This window comes from Alexandromys fortis, unplaced genomic scaffold (assembly GCF_014885135.2).
Source record: "Alexandromys fortis isolate MF-2015 unplaced genomic scaffold, M_Fortis_MF-2015_v1.1 scaffold_44, whole genome shotgun sequence".
Lineage (NCBI taxonomy): Eukaryota > Metazoa > Chordata > Mammalia > Rodentia > Cricetidae > Alexandromys > Alexandromys fortis.
Window position 1 is genome coordinate 2706340 of NW_026067921.1, and position 17127 is coordinate 2723466.

Below are 17127 nucleotides of genomic sequence, written 5' to 3' on the forward strand. Positions count from 1 at the left end.
CCACAGCGCCTTGTCAGAACTGTGGCTCTGTTGGCGATGCTATCTTCTGAGGGCTGCAGCACACAACTCATATGGCTACGGGAAGGCACTCTTTCACACAGGTGTCCTCGACTCGTCCCTGGGCCCCACAGCTCCAGGTCAGATGGGAGTGTAGAAAGCCTAGATAGTACGGGGGGTACATTTCCTGCTGCTGTGACCAGTACTGGATAAGAGCCAAGCTAAGGAGAAAGGTTTACTTAGTTCACAGTCTGAGGGGACGCGGTCCACTGTGGCTGGGAAGACGTAGTGGCAGAAGCACAGTGTGGCTGGCGGCCCTGCAGCCCCAGTCAGGAAGCAGAGGACAGCAGCACTGGAGCGAGGCTCGCTTTCCGCTTTTCACTCAGCTCAGGAGTCCAGCTGATGGACTGGTCACCCACATCCAGGGCTGGTGTCCAGCCGACGGATGGGTGCCGCTCACACCCAGAGCTGGCCCCCAGTGAATGGATTGTTGCAGCCTACATCCAGCGCTGGTTTTCCCCCTTCCGTGAGACCTCTCTGGAAACACCCTCACAGACACACCTGGAGGTGTGTTTCCACGGTGATTCTAAATACAGTCAAATGACGGTAAACCTCCCCCACAGCCCACCCAAGCAGTCTTTAATTAGTTAAACAGCAGCTCAGGCTGTGACACACAGAATGAGGACACAGACCATAGCACCCTGCAGACTTTTCTACCCCACGCTTACACACAAGAATGGAATTCTGGCATCAGCCGTGAGCTCGGCCCACTTAGCAGGGAGCCTCCAAAAGTAACCTGCCAGGGCTGCAGCAGGGGTCTTGTCTGTGTCTACCTAGCTGGATAGAGAGGGTGACGACCTCTACGCTAACCATCAGTCTTCAGCTGGGAAAAACCAACCAGACATAAGTAAACACTTGGACTGGGCCGTTGAGGAACGTGGGGACCAGGATGAAGGTGAGGACAAGGCCCGTTCACCTTCCAATGCGCTACAGGTGGAAGGGCAGGAGTGAGAGAACACTCTGGAATATGGAACCACCTGCCACATGGGGAAGTGGAGATGCTGAAACAGGGAAGACAGGGAGGGTCCAGTCAAAGTGGACCAGCCAGGTCCAGACCACACTCCCAGATGGGGGAGTCCAGTCAAAGTGGACCAGCCAGGTCCAGACCACACTCCCAGATGGGGGAGTCCAGTCAAAGTGGACCGGCCAGGTCCAGACCACACTCCCAGATGGGGGAGTCCAGTCAAAGTGGACCAGCCAGGTCCAGACCACACTCCCAGATCGGGGAGTCCAATCAAAGCGGACCGGCCAGGTCCCCAGACCACACTCCCAGATGGGGGAGTCCAGTCAAAGCGGACCAGCCAGGTCCAGACCACACTCCCAGATCGGGGAGTCCAATCAAAGCGGACCAGCCAGGTCCAGACCACACTCCCAGATGGGGGAGTCCAATCAAAGTGGACCGGCCAGGTCCAGACCACACTCCCAGATGGGGGAGTCCAGTCAAAGCGAACCGGCCAGGTCCAGACCACACTCCCAGATGGGGGAGTCCAGTCAAAGCGGACTGGCCAGGTCCAGACCACAGTCCCAGGAGATGCACCAGTGGCAGGAAGGGGAGGGAGGGCCTTGGGCAGGGCTTTGCTGGAGACCCACATGAGAAGAGCAGATAGAGCAGGGCCTCCCCTCCTTCCCGGAGGAGCCAAGGTAGGAAGGCAGAAGACTCATATTGGTGGGAGGCAGGTGCCTGGACAGCCAGGATGGGCGAACCCAAATCCTGCTCCTCTGCACCTGATGAGGTGGTCCTACATCGTTCTCTAAAGGTGTGAAATCATTTAAGAAAACCCCGCCACTCTGAGCAGGAATCGGCTACCCACACCCACCCAAGATTCCCTCTGCTCGAGTTGTAAAGTCTCACTGCAGAACACTCCCAGGCAGGGAGCCAGCGTGGCTTCTCAAAGTACTCAGAGAAGAGTTAATGACTGGAAAGTAAGGCTGTGGGGATGTTACGGTGCTCGAGGGCTGAGGTTCAGCCCTGCAGTGAGGATGTCCACATCTGGGTGCAAGGCTTCTCTGCCTAAGATGGGAAGGCCTCGCCCAGCATATTCCGTATCTCAGCCTGCAAAGCCGAGACCAGACCTGCTGTGTCCCAAAGGAAGGCTGGGGTTAGGAAGGTCTGTCAAGAACTGAAGCCGTGACTGCCCTCAGAGAGCGACAGCCCACTGTCCTCAGGACAAGGACCCTCCCCTCCTTCTCAGCTCCCAGGGAAATAACATCCACAACAGCCCACAGTGAGGGCCTCCTCTTCTCACAATGGCGTGAGGGCTCAACCGCCACCTCTGGGAGACTCCGCTCAGCTACTGCACGAACACCTATGAGGAAGGGGACCCGGGATCAAGAACGCTGCTGCCAGTCAGTGGCATCTTCCGGCTAAGCAGAGCTCTGATCAAACCAGCTCTGCACAGCTGCCCCAAAAAAGGCAAGAGCAGTCTGTGAGCAGGAGGGCGGGCAGGAGACCACATTCCCACAGGATCACCCACATCCAGCTGCCATCCTTTGGTGTCTCCATGATTGACCGTGCGGAAGCAGACAGAGCCAGGGTGAGTGGGGAGTGGAAATCCCTTCTGAGAATGACACGACACTGAGCTGTCAGCTGCTTAGTCAGCGGGACTTGGTCTGTCTGTCTTTCCGGGGCTGGGCCAGCATCGGGCATTGCTCTTTCTGCAATGTGGCCAACCATCTAGACACAATCAAGGTTTCAGTTGCCTTCAAAACACAGAAAATGAGGACACAGGAGTGTCACGAGGGGGCAGCCAGAGTGCCCCTTGCCGTCGGGGTCAAAGGCTCTGGGGGACACTATGGAAATGGACACGGATGTGCTGGCTGGCTGGAGAACGCACACGAGGCCTGAGGCTGGAGGAGACGGCTCCGTCAGCAAGGTGACGGCCATGCATGCATGAGGAGACCCCAGTTCAATGGACGGAAAACATATAAGAAAGTTGGGTATGGGGGTGCACACTTGTGATTCCAGCACCGGGGAGGAAGAAACAGGCGTGTCCTTGAGGTTTGCTGGCCGGTCAGCCTGGCCTGCTTTAGACCACTAAGAGACCCTGCCTCAACAAACAGGGCGATGGTGTCCAAGGAATGACACCCAGGGATCTTCTCTGGTCTCTACACAGATTTGCACACACGCATGCACCTAAACATGCATGAAGGGACACAGAAAGCACCCACAGGAGTGTTGTGAACCCTCGACACCCACGGCCAGGTGCGTGCAGACTGTCCCACCTGGAAAGTGAGGACAAGTGTCACAGGTGAGGAAGCTGCGATTCCCAGGAGCATGGATGACCTTGGGAGTCAAGGTCAGGAGACTAAGCAGGTGACAGTCCAGTCTAGAAGCCTCAGCAGCTAACAGGAGATCCTTCTGCCACCACTGCCCACCTCTGGAAGCACGCGCATGAAACCTGGGATTTCCCATGACATCACACCAAGAGATAAGTAGAGGGCTCCACCATGGGCCAAGGAAGGATTGTTAGGCACATGGTCAAGACTCCCAAGCTATGTCCTTGCCATCTGTCCAGCTGCAGGCGCTAGCCATCTTTACCCGCACAGGCAATGCCAAGGGCATGGTCACAGCTGCCCCGTGTGCCCGGACAGGGCGAGAAGAGCACACGTGTCACCTTCCATGTGGACTTGAGAGAAGCACACGACGGACTGCCTCACGGGACACGATCCACGAACAGCTCTGCTTCCAAGCAAGCCTGAACCACCCTTCCCAGCTCAGTCCCTGATTTCTCAGGTGAGACACGCCAACCTCTTGTCATTCTTCAGGGCTCCCCACCCCAACACGCACGCACGCGCTTTTTTTTAATCAGCTATTTTAGACACCTCTAGAATGTTCACTGCCCATACGACTGTACCCTAAAATGTCACTCAAATGTCAGCTTATACTTGTGAAGTCCTGCCTGACCGATTCCCCCAGGCTCCCACAGTACTCAGCACACACACAATTATACAACTCCAGGCAGGGCTTTCTCTGTATCCCCTCCCCCATTAGCCAAAAGCTGCTCAGGGAAAAGGGCTCAAGTCACAGCCCAATCTCAAACCAGGCCCAGAGGACATCACTTCAAAACTGAAAAGGCTTGGAAATATTCAGATAAACAAAGAGAACCCAGGGCGGCTGGTGGGGCAGGCCTCATGGCCTCATCGCCCACCAGTCGGCCCAGGATGAAGCACCAGCTCCAACATGCAGGAGATGCAGCCACCCGCTGAAGAGGTTCCCAGCTCTCTCTAGGACAAAAAAAAAGTGTCACAGGGCAGTGGAAGTGCCCTGAATCTTAGGGAAATGCTGACATTATGTCTGCCATGGGCATCTACTCCCATGATCCTTAGGGAGTCCCCAACCCTAAGGCCCAGAGTGACCACCTTCAAAGATAAAGGCACCCCTCAGAGCTGCCGAGAGAGAGAGAGAGAGAGAGAGAGAGAGAGAGAGAGAGAGAGAGAGGGGGGGGGTGGTGGGCACCCCAGGGATCTCAGTCTACAGAGGTGGGTCTCTCTATTCCCGGGAATTGACTGGATTCACACCTCATTGGGGTTCAGGGAGCCCCTCCAACCAGGGATTTGCTCTGTGCTGAGGTGACCTACCAGGTGCCTCTCTCTTACAGGGACCATGGTTCTAAATTAGCATTCAAATTTAAAACTCAGAGAAACTTGGAAGTCAGGTTCTCATCACTGGGCAGTGGTGGTACACACCTTTAATCCCAATACTTGGGAGACAGAGGCAGATGGATCACTGTGAGTTTCAAAACAGCCAGGCCTGTTACACATAGAAACCCCATCTCAAAAACAAAAGAAAACAAAGTAAAAGTCAGACTCCCCAGGAGGGGGCGCTCCTTCTCTATGGGGCACATCACTAACTGCTCTGAGGTGGCCACCCCAGGAGGAGAAGGATGCGTCCCCAGGGTGACCTCCCCCAGAAGGGATGCGTCCCAAGGGTGGCCTCCCCCAGGAGGAGAAGGGATGCATCCCCAGGGTTTGGGGCCTGTTCCTTGTGTGCCAGGCAGGAACTGAGGGTTTCAGGGCTAAGAACGAGACACTAGCTGCACAGCTGTGGGGGGCAAGGTACACAAACACTTCTGACCACTCCACAGATCTGTAGACATGGGGAAACATCAGGGAAGGAAGGGATAAAAGAAGGCAAAACAGGAAGTCAGGAGAGCAGGAAGAAGTCAGGGAGAACAAAGGGCGGAAGTCAGTACCACACTGCCACCTGCTGGACAGCCAGCCTATAGCAGGGCTTCAAGAATACAGTCTGGAGCGCACGCGCGCACACACACACACACACACACACACACACACACACACACACACACACACACACACACAGAGCGCACATACACACCCTGAACAAGGCTTCAAGAATACAGTCTGGAGCTGGGCGGTGGTGGCGCATGCCTTTAATCCCAGCACTTGGGAGGCAGAGGCAGGCGGATGTCCGTGAGTTCGAGACCACCCTGGTCTACAAGAGCTAGTTCCAGGACAGGCTCCAAAACCACAGAGAAACCCTGTCTCGAAAAACCAAAAAAAAAAAAAAAAAAAAAAGAAAGAATAAAGTCTGGAGGCCACAAACACACCCCAATCATAGGACCAGCTTCGACCACTCCTGGGCGTTCAGGTCAGAACACCCCAGAGACCCTCGCACACCAGGGTTAAATGAGGCACCATTCACAATAGCTGAGACAGGGGACCAGTCCAGCTGCCCAGCATCAGAGGACTGGACACGGAAAGTGCGCTTTCTCTGCACAGCCATAAGGGAGGATGACATCATACCATCTGCAGGAAACTGCAACTGGAGACGATCTCACTAAACGAGTTAAGGGAGCCTCAGGCAGGCGATGCCATGAGTTTGCGCCCACTTTCGGTGCCTTGGTTTTGTGCAGACCCTGGACTGTAAGGACAAAGCTGGTGGGAGGAGGCGGGAAGACTGAGAAGGGGCTCTGGGGATACAGGGGAATCCTGTAGATGTGGTAAACCAGTCTGGGGAAAGCGGCTCCAGCCCTGTTCTGTCCACACTGTGCCTTGTAACCTTCATCTTCGTCTATCCGGACTCAGTTTCCCTATCTGCAGAACAGCAGCAGGAGGAAGTTGCTCCCTGTCCACCAGAAACGCCTCTGAGCAGCTCCAGAAAGGCCACAGGCTTACAAAGCGCCCTCTGGGGCAGCCACTGCTGACTTCTGCTGAGACTCGGGATCTGAGTTTTTATACAAAATAAATATAATCACATACATGCCACAGTGCACATGGGTCATGGCGATCGAACTTGTCCTCAGGCTTGGTGTCAGGTGGGTGCCAGCTCACCAGCCCTCAAGTCCCTTGATTTCTGAGTGCTAGACTAATTTACACGTTTAAGTCCCCAAGGGCCAAATGAGACCAGTCCGTACGCAGGAGCTGCCACCCTGCGTGACGCTGCAGGCACTGGGAGCACGTGATGGCCACACCACAGAGACAAGCAAGGGCCCAGGAAAGAGCCACCCAGCAAACAGGACCAAACTGGAGGCTCCTGTCTGTCCCAGTCTTTCCTCCCAGTCCCTCCCCACTCCACTGCTTACCCACCAAGTTTCCCTCTGGCCATACTGGTGAGGAAGGAGCAGCCTAGCCCCAGGTCCAGGCCCAGGAGGAGCTGACTAGAGGCAGCAGCCCTCTCTGTGGTCTATCACTCTCGGCAGCGACTGTGACCGGCCCCACTGGGTCCCTCATCCCTGCACAGACCTGGACAGGATGAAGGATGCAGACCCAAAGACACACGCGACCCTGCAGCACAGGAACTGCTGTGACTTTGCAATCGTTATCTGATGACCTAGAACATTCTTATCCCGGGATCCTCTGGAAACTTGCCTAAGCTTCTGTGGGGAACTCTGTCTCAATCGTTTATTTTTGCCTGTTGTGAAGACAGACCTCCTTATGTAACAAAGCACAGGTTAGCCTGGAACACATCATCCCCCGAGCCTGACTCTGGGGTCCTGGGATCACACATTGAGGCCACTGGCATGTATCTTCTATAGCACAGACGTGCTGACTCCACAGATTACAGAGGCTATCAGAGCCATCTGCTGTTTCGATCACTTCAGTCCGTGACAGAAAACAGCCCAGAAAGGCTGTGCTACCACACAGCAAAACAGTGGCCAAACACGGGCCTTGAGCACAGCCTTCCAGACACAGGCTCCTGCGCCGTCTGAGTGGCGTCTGCAAGGCTCTGCGGGAACCGTGGCCAGAGCGCACAGCAGGGCGCTAATGGACCTCCGAGAGTGCGGGAGACTCAGAAGCACGCGATGTAGGCTAGACAACAAGAGTGGACGGGGGGGGGGGGGGGGGGGGGGGGGGGGGGGAGGGGGGGGGGGGGGGGGGGGGGGGGGGGGGGAGCGAGGCCTCGGAGCCCCAGGGTGCTGGGCGAGCTGTGGAACCGAGCAGCTACCACAGAAGGCAGGACTCTGTATCTGAGGCACTCCATGCTCTCAGTACCCACAAGAGTCTCCAGATCACAGGACAGACAGACGTGCAGGAAACCAAAAGTAAAGGACAAGAGAGCTAGGCTGTAGGTAAACAGATGGCGCTGGAGAATTCTCTACAACGGCTGCAGCATAAGCACCCGAAGAACTCAGTGTCCAAAACAACAACAGTGGCCTCAGTTCAGGTGTGCGGATCTGCCCACCACCTCCAACACACACACACAACACACAGAGATGCACACACGTGCATGCACACGCACACACATACAGGCCCTCACTCAGGAGGCCTAAGATACGTACCCCTGCCAAGCGACTGAGCTGAGACCGTCAGTCCACCCACTCAGTCACACTTAGAAACAGGTTCTCCAGTGTGAGGCTAAAGGTCGACCTTGGGCAACTGAGTGTGGCACAGCGCATGCTAATTTGTTTGCAACAGAGCGGGCAGGAAGAGCAGAGCAAAGGGAAGGAGGAGGGACCTGCCGAAAGCCTCCTCCAAAATGCCCAGAGCAAAGCAGATGGTCTCATGCTGGTGACGTGGCTGCCTCAGTGTGGGCAAGCATGCCCTGGAAATGCCCATGCATCGATGCAACCGGCTATTGATACATTTCCCTGGATGCCATTCTGTCGCTAGGTGAGAGGTGATGCATGGCTGGATATGGGTGATGAAAATGTCCAGCAACCAGGCAGTGGTGGGTGTGCAGCATTTTAAAGGCACTAACGGCATAGAATTAAGGGTTGAGGCTGTAGCTCAATGGTAGAGTGTTTGCCTAGCATCCATGAGGCCTTAGGTTCAATCCTCAGAACTGCCAGTTTAAGGCGGGGGGAGAGGGGAGTACAGACTGATATTCTTTAAAAGTGTTCATTGGCAGATGTTGTGTGTATCTTAACACAATTTGTAAAAGAAATCCTTGTTCAAAGATGATAATGAGACACTATGTATACAAATAGAACAGCTAGAATACAATGGCAAATAAGGGGTGGGGAGACCTCACGCTCAGGGGCAAAAAAAAAAGACAGGGGATCCCAGAGCAAGTTGGCTAGTAAGACTAGCCGTATCAGTGAGCTCTGGGCTTGACTGAGAGACCTGCCTCAATAAAGAAGGTGGAGGAGCAATAGAGGACGATTCCTTACATCAGCCTTGGGCCTCCACATGAACGTGGACGTATGAGCAAGAGCACCTATACACACGTGTGCCCCCACACACAAACAGGCAAATACACACAAATGTACACTACATCATACATACACAAATACACACCGAAACCCTCTCTTCTTCCCTCTCTCCCCCTCAACTGTGCGTGCGCGCACACACTCAGGAGGCAAATGCCAGGAGCGGGGAGGGCATTAAGAAGTTACACACTGGCCACGGAAGTGCGAGATAACAATGGCTTTGACAGCAGTGTATAATCTACTCAACATCTTCACTGCGGTCTACACTCAAGACGGGTGGGCTCGTGATAAGCATATCAGACCCAGTTAAGCTATGTGGGTCTGGTTTGGTCGAGGGAGCCTAGCTCTGTCCAATTATGAGAACCTGAAATCAAAGCTAAAGGTGACTCCACAGATACGGAAACAGCTCTGCTCACTGGCACACACACACACACCCGGCCCACAAGAGCCCCTTCTGACCCAGGCAAGCAGGGTCTCCCCCCACACTACAAGCAAGCAAGCCTCAGCCCACATCACCCTGTCCCTGGATTAAGTTCAAGTTTCCACTGCCTAGAGACGATGTTAGATCCCACAGACCACAGGCTTGGTCCCCAAAAAGCCCCCTCAACTCCAGAAACCAGCAGCCCCCGAGTCCTACCTGTGCTTCTGGCCAAGGGCCTGTGAACCTGGGTCCCCACAGTCCACTTTGTGGGTTCGACAAATCTGCCTGAACAGCTCACAGAACTCACAGGAACGCACCTTGGCTTATGCCAGACAGATGGAGCTACACACAGAGCAAGCTCAGCGTGGCCTCATGCTGTGCCTTCAGTGCCACCAGCCGGGAACCTCCTGTCCCCAGCTACCAGGAAGTGTGGAAACACAGCGGAGGCCGGTCTTCTAGGATTACTCAAACTTTGCTCCCTGAGGCCGAGGGCGGAGTCCCTTATGAAGGAGGGTATCCCTTCTACTGTCCACCAGGTACAGGATGGAGAGGTTCTGGTCACGGGCCAGGTGAGGGGTGGGGCTGGGGGTGCCCGGAGAAGGCAAATGCACTTGCTACCAAGCCTGTCGCCTGAACTCAATCCCCAGACCCACACTGCGGAAGAAGCCTGGCTGCCTGCAGTGTCCTCTGGCCTCCACTCACAGGCACGCACACATGTACACATGCGCACACGCATACACCCAAGAAATACACAGTACACACACAAGTGTACGCATGTATAATAAATTCATTTTTAAAAGAAAAGAAGGTGGCTCACTTCAGAGAGCAGCAGGCAGAGGCGATGCTGCGGGAGCCCTCATGAAGGAAGGCATCCGAAGGCTCAGGAAGGAGAAGTCAGATGATCCACAGGTGATTATGTGCATTATAAACAAAGGGACATTTGGCGCATGTGTGTGTATACGTGCATGCGTGTGAGTCTGTGTGCCTAGACTTGAATTCTCAATGCAGCCAAAGCTGATCATGAACTCCTGCCGCTACCTTGACATGCTGGGATAGCAGGTGTGGGTCATCACGCCTGGTTCATGCAAGACACTGACCCCAGTTACTCCCGTGTGCTGGGCGAGCACGCACTCCAGCCACGGGCTGCATGCTTGTGAAGTGGGCTGTCGAATTAAATATAAAAACTGCTCTACACTAAGTTAAGGTTCTGAAGAATTCTGCAAAATCTTGAGGACATTTCTCTAATTATGTTATTAATTATGCAGGACTAAGAGCGGCCCTGGGAATCATAAGAATTTTGAATGCATTGCTGGCTGGGTAGAGGGTATACATCTGGAGTTCCAGCACTTGGGAAGCTGAGGCAGAAGGCTGCTAAGTCTACACCACCTGTGTACCACCCTGTCTCCCTGGGAAGGACGCTCACTGGTGACTCCTGAGCTATGTATGGGAAGATGCCTTGAAAGCCGGGGATACTGGGGTCAAGTGTCACGAAACAAGAGATGAGCTCAGCAGTAGGAGCCCTCCACTAAGTGTCCAGAAATCACAGACATGCTGCAAGCAGCGAATGCATCCACCCCTCTGCTTTCCTTTCTGGGCTGGGCTGCACTGCGAAATCACCTGCCGAGAAAGCACACCACCGTCCACAGAGTCCACAGTCCCTAAGAGCAAGGCCTGAGGGAGAGGGCAATCTCGGCTGCTGCCCAGACAGGTTTGACAACAGCCTGCAGCAGGACTTCCCAGGGCAGTCTAGGATAAGAGCACATTTCCCAACAGAGCTGCCAGTTTGCTGTCTGTCTATTTTGAGACGTGGTCTTACTATGAAGCCCTAGCTGGCTTGGAACTCAATATGTAGACTCCTTGAACTCACAGAGATCTTCCTGCCTCTACCTCCTAAGTGCTGGAATTAAAGACATGTGCCACCATGCTTGAGTAGGCATGCTTTTTATCTGCCTGCCTGTCTCTCTATCTACCCATTATCTATTTATCCATCTATTTATCTCTGTCTGTCCGTCCGTCCGTCCATCCATCCATCCATCTAACTGGGGGCACAGTTTGGCCCACAGCACCAACAAAAGTTATTTTATTAGATTATATTGTAAGTGACTCATACTTTGGTCACAGAATTGGGAGAGACAAAGACTGAGGCAGTGGAGTTGGCAGATGCATCAGCCCAAGACACTAGGGTTCTTCTGCAGTCTTGATCCTGCTGGGGTATCATCTAGTATCTACCGATCAGCCAATCTAACACACCATCACCTATCCGTGTATTATCTAACAACCAATCGGTCAATCCAGCATACATCATCGATCTACTTGTCATCTCTCTGCACTTTAATACCAGTAATGCAGACACGGGCTTCATTCACACTTCTGGCCCTGCTCTTGATGTCTGCATCGGTGCCCATCCATTCCCTTCCACATCCTCATTCTCTGTCATGAGACAGAATCACGAAGCCAAGGACCTCACGTCCTTCCTTTCAGTTCTAGACCCTTCACAGACTCATCCCAGCTTCCCTCCTACTGAGCAGGGGACTGGTGCAGCTCTGGGCCCACGAGACACACATGTGACAAGGCAGCTGGGACCTCCCAGGCCACCCTGGGTCCTGGAACAGCTACACGCCCAAGGACAACTTGGAATTCTTGATAGTCCCACCTTGGCCTTTTACACAGCTGAGATTATCAATGTGGGTCACCACACCCAGTCCCTGTACTGTTCTGTTTTTACATAGGGTATCATGTATGCTAGGCAGCTGTGACCTCTCAAGACTCCTGTCTCTGCCTGCTGAGATGGCAAGCCTGTGCTAACATAGCTGCTATCTAAAAGACATTTAAAGGAAGCCCTGTCCCTTGGGGCTCTACTTGAAGAGAGGTGCCTGGTGTGGACTGGCCATTGACTTCTGGAAGACTAGCCTTCCTGTGACCCTGATCTCTGTGTGTGTGTCCGGAACCGCTGCAGCTCCAAGAGGAAGGCTGCCTGCCCTATCTGTATGCATTCTGGCTACCATGTAGTATGACTCCTGTAAATCCGAGTGTCCAATCTGTAGACTGCTCACATTCTTCAGGAACAATAAAACACCACTGTGGTGAAGCTTTACTCTGCACGCTCACATTGATCAGTTTTCCTGCCTGTGTTACTGGGGGTGGGATTCGGGGTCCCTGCACGCTGGGCATCCCCAGGCCCCACTTACTTCCCTCATAGTTCTGCTCCAGCTTCCCCATCTCAAGAGTATTAAAATATTCAGAAATATTTTCTTCCAGAATTGTGATGGTTTCCTTTTCTATCCATTCTATCTTCATAGTGTCTGAATCTCATGGGGCCTGAAGGAATTCAACTGTGTACAAGTGTTTATGGAACACCACTGTGTGCAAGCATTTATGGAATGCCACTGTGTGCAAGCACTTATGGAATGCCACTGTGTATAGTTATACTTTCCAGAATAAGGTCAGAGACAACAGTGGCAAGCGTTTATGGAATGCCACTGTGTGCAAGCATTTATGGAATGCCACTGTGTGCAAGTGTTTATGGAACGTCGCTGTGTGCAAGTGTTTATAGAACACCGCTGTGTACAAGTGTTTATGGAACACCACTGTGTGCAAGCATTTATGGAATGCCACTGTGTGCAAGCACTTATGGAATGCCACTGTGTGCAAGCATTTATGGAACGTCGCTGTGTGCAAGTGTTTATGGAACACCACTGTGTATGAGCATTTATAGAACGCCACTGTGTGCAACTGCACTACTGCCTCATTGGATCCCACAACAGTTATAAGACTCAAAATTCTTTCCTTAATTTTTAATCTACTTATTTTATGTGTATGGGTGTTTTGACTATGTGTGTATTGTAGAGGCATTTCAATTGTATTTTAATAAATAAAATTTGCCTGAAGACCAGAGAGTAAGACAGCCACTGGTCAGCCTTAGAGACCAGGTAGTGGTGACACACATCTTTAATTACAGTAGCCATACTAGTTGCCATAGAAACCGGTCGGTACACTCCTTTAATCTCAGCCCCAGAGAGGATTATAAAAATGGAAGAGACAGCTCTCAAACACAGTCTCATTCTGAGATTCCTGGAGGCAGGCTCGCCATTTCAGACTGAGCTCGAGGTAAGAGTCACTGGCTGGCTGCTTTGCTTTTCGGATCTTCAGTTGAACCCCAATTTCTCTCTGAGTTTTTATTAATCATGCTTCAGTGTGTCACATGGATCCCTGGTGCCATGGAGGCAGAAAAGGGAGTCAGATTCCCTGGAACAGCTGGCGGTGAGCTGCCATGTGGGTGCTGGAAACTGAACCCAGGTCCTCTGGAAGAACAGCCAGTGCTCTTTCACCACAGAGCCACGTCTCCAGCCCTAAGAGTAAAGATTCTTGCTGTCCCCTGTAACACAGCAGAATACACCAGCACAGGCCACACAGCCAGGAGGCGGCTGACCCAAGCTTCCCAACAGAGGCTGGTTTCTCCTCCTTACCATCGCCCCGCTGTTGGGGACTGCAGCTGCTCTGTGCAGGAGACCCTGATGGCAGGGGATTGGCTCTGATGAGTCCCGAGAGCTGGGGCGTGGCCAGAGCCCTAATATAAGCTGCCCCTGAGCACAATAAATGGGGCATTCTTGGCATTTTTGTCTCAAGGATGTCCCTGAGGCCCTGTCTGTCTTTCTGTCTCGGTCTGTGTGTGTGTGTGTGTTTAAATTTTCAGCCTATTTCCCGTAGCGAGTAGATCGCGGAATGGAACTGGTGTAGTTTTACAAGTGGAGGCCCTCGGCGAAATCGCCCTCTGGAATGGTGAGGGTGGATTAAAGATGGGTATATGAGTTATGTGTGTCTGAGTAAGTCTTTAAAGAGACAGAGGGTAGACAGTCAGATTATAAGCCACAAAAGGATGAAATGTGCACAGAGAATTTGGATTATGTATATTGTGTTTTCTTTTAATTTTTTGACTGGAGAAAGACATTTGATTCTGGGAACTGCTAAAAAAGGTATCTTGACTTTAAAATATGGGTCTAAGGATATGCTGCTTTGGAAAAGAGGTTCTGCTTTTGTTTCCATGGGAGATGAGAGCCTGTGGAATCATTCAAGCTAATGTGGTTTAATTTACCAAGACCCCCTGAAATGTCAAAGTGAAAAGCCCCAAAGAAACTTCACCCAACTGACAGCAAGGAGTTTACAGAGAGACCGACACCCAAATTCCCTAAATGATTGTTTACTGTTGGAAGTGGGGCTCGGGAGTGGAAGGAGCTTCTATGATTCCCAAGAGCGAGCCTGCTTCCTGGGGTCCCACAGCCCCGGTCTCCTCCCTACCATCACTCTGTTGTCTGTCTCACGGAAGCCATGAGGCCATCAAGACTTTAACTTTTTCCAAATGTCCAGGGTCTCTGGGTCTTTGAGAGTCCCTTACACAATACACACAGTTAAAGTCCCTCCAGTGCCACTGTGAGACTGTCTCCACCCAGGAGCCCCATAGTCACCTCTGACATGGTGGGTCTTGTGATGTTTCCTGGTGCCCCAGGTTATGGTGGCTGTAACCCTAAGTTTGTGAAGGCATGTCCCTTCTGGCACCTCAGCCTGTAGAGGCTGAATCCCTTGGCTGTCCTTTGCCTCATAAAATATGGCTTCCAGATTCCAGAACTCTCCCACACTATGGCAAGAATACAAGGTGCCAGCCAGGGTCCAAAGCAGCCTCCAGCTATGAATGGCCTCCACCACTTACCCATCATGCTTTGCAAGCACCATTATTATTTTCGTGAACAAGTCATGACTTGAAAGATGAAGAGACACTGATGCAGAAGGCTTATGTCATGCTTTGAACCCTGGTTGCGGTGGCCCAGCAGACAGTGCGATCTGTCCTCTGCCATCAAGTCCCGGAACCTCATAGAAGGGCTTCTTAGCCACCCACTTCCACTTCCAGAGCAAACCATGACCACGAGGCTTGCGTTCAGCAGATTGTGATTTGCTGGGGTTGGTGGGAGCTTTTGAAGCTTCATTACACATGGGTAACCTTAAGGATAGAGCCATAGTTAAGATAATAAAACCAATGGCGAAAAGGAGCCTGGGGCCCGGAGAATGGCAGGGCCACACTGGCTCTGCCAGCCTCTTTCTGAACCGTGCGTGCGTGCATTTGTGTGTGTGTGTGTGTGTGTGTGTGTGTGTGTGTACTCATATGTGGGCACATGCTTAAAGAGACCAGAGGTCAACCTTACGTGTCTTCTTTATTTGTTCTTCTTATTTTTTAGGACAGACCCTCTCCCTCTTCCCTGGCTCCCCGCAGGCTAAGCTAGCCCGGCTGGCCAGTACTCTCCAAGGGTCTGCTTGCCTCTGCCTTCCGAGACAGGATTACAGGCAGAGACTAGCACCCCTGGAATTTTTATGTGGGTTCTTGGGGTTGAACCCAGGTCTGCTCGCTTAGGCAGCCCATCTCCCAGCCTTCAGGTTCTTTTACTTCAGAGAAAAATAAGGGGTACCAGGTGAAGCTGCTGTTCAAAACCATCTAACTTCACTTTTGCTAACAGCCATTAAATAACTAGATGTGAACCGTGTTTCTCTAGCAAGCCAGAACAAAAGGCACTTAACAATCCCAGCCCTCTTTACAGCGGTAATGTGATAATGTGGGCTTTAGGCCGAGTTTCCCGTCCCCAAATCACTGAGGCTCTGTACAGAATCCTCCAGACCTGGCACCTGTGGCATGACCACAGCTTGTATGAGCAGGCTGAGACTGCTCAGTGGGTACAGCTGCCCGACATACGTGAAGACCTGGAGTGGCCCCGGTACCCATGTACTGGATGTGGTGGCCGTGGTGGCAAGTCCCTGCAATCCCAGCACCTGGGAGGTGGAGGAAGGGCGTTCAGGAGGCCTAGCTCATTCTGCACTGCATGGGGAGTTGGAGGCCAGCCTGGGCTACAGAAGACCTTGCCACAAAGCAAAACAACTTCCTGGCATCTGGCAGAGCTCAGGCCCACCCACACCCTTTCCCGGCCTCTCCTCCAGTGTGAGCTTGACTGGGGGGGGGGGGGGACAATGGAAGTCAGCTACCATTAAGGAGTAAAGAGCTGAATTCCAAATTTGGAGACGTTTATCTTATTAATAGAACAAAACCCTGGGAGGCCGCAGCACAGTGTCCTCATCTGCTACACTGTTTACCTACATTTTACTACACTCTGCTGAATGAACCAAGGCTCCGACACCCGACATCATGTAGCTGTAAACACAGAGACCCACAGAGTGAGCTGAATCTCCGTGACCTGAGTCCGCATTACTTAAACCGGCTTCAAAGCAACCTCAGAACATAGAACATGGCGGAGGGAGGCGTGGCCAGCAGAACAAGAGGTCAGGAAGGGAGAGATTTTTGTTTCCTGCTTGCACGTGCGCATGCGCATGGAGGACAGAGGACTCCTTGGCGGTCATTCCTGCGTGCGCATGCGTGTGGAGGACAGAGGACTCCTCGGCTGTCATTCCTGCGTGCGCATGCGTGTGGAGGACAGAGGCCTCCTCGGCTGTCATCCCGCAGGAGCCATCTGTCTTTTGTGAGACAGGGTCTCTCACTGACCTGGAACTCTCCAGAGCAGGCTAGGCTGGCGAGCCAGGGAACCCCAGGAAACTGCCGTCTCTGATTTCCCTGCACCAAGACAGCAAGTGTGCGCCACATGCCCAGCCTTTGGGTCTGGAGACCACACTTAGGTCCTTGTCCTCGCTGCAACGCTCTGCCAGTGATTAAGCCCTGGGGCAAATTTTGAAATCACTGCTCAGCGCCACAGTCACTGTGTGGAACAAGAAAGCCATGATGCATACACCCAAACAGCCCCGCTCAGCTCTGCCAGCCCAGGCAGACAGCCCATCAGCCTTAAAAACAATACAGACAGCGGGCAGTGGTGGCGCGTGCCTTTAATCCCAGCACTTGGGAGGCAAAGGCAGACGACTCTCTGTGAGTTCGAGGTCAGCCTGGTCTACAGAGTGAGTTCCAGGACAGCCAGAGCTACACAGAGAAACCCTGTCTGAAAAAACAAACAAACAGAACGATGCAGAGGAACTCAGAGGCCCTGAGAACACAGG

At 52.8% G+C, this 17127-nt stretch overlaps 1 protein-coding gene across 5 annotated transcripts in view; it reads right to left on the reverse strand.

The window, feature by feature from the left end:
* The window catches only part of Trak1 (trafficking kinesin protein 1), a 115755-nt gene that overhangs the window by 87068 nt on the left and 11560 nt on the right, over positions 1-17127 (reverse strand). Inside the window, exon 1 of one of the 5 annotated variants that reach the window (XM_050141715.1) lies at positions 9304-9323. The exons of 3 other annotated variants lie outside the window; for them this stretch is intronic. The gene's annotated coding sequence lies outside the window, so the exon portion shown is untranslated. Of the gene's footprint in view, positions 1-7796; positions 7921-9303; positions 9324-17127 lie in introns of those variants that run through there. One more of the 5 variants, XM_050141711.1, reaches the window with a different exon arrangement.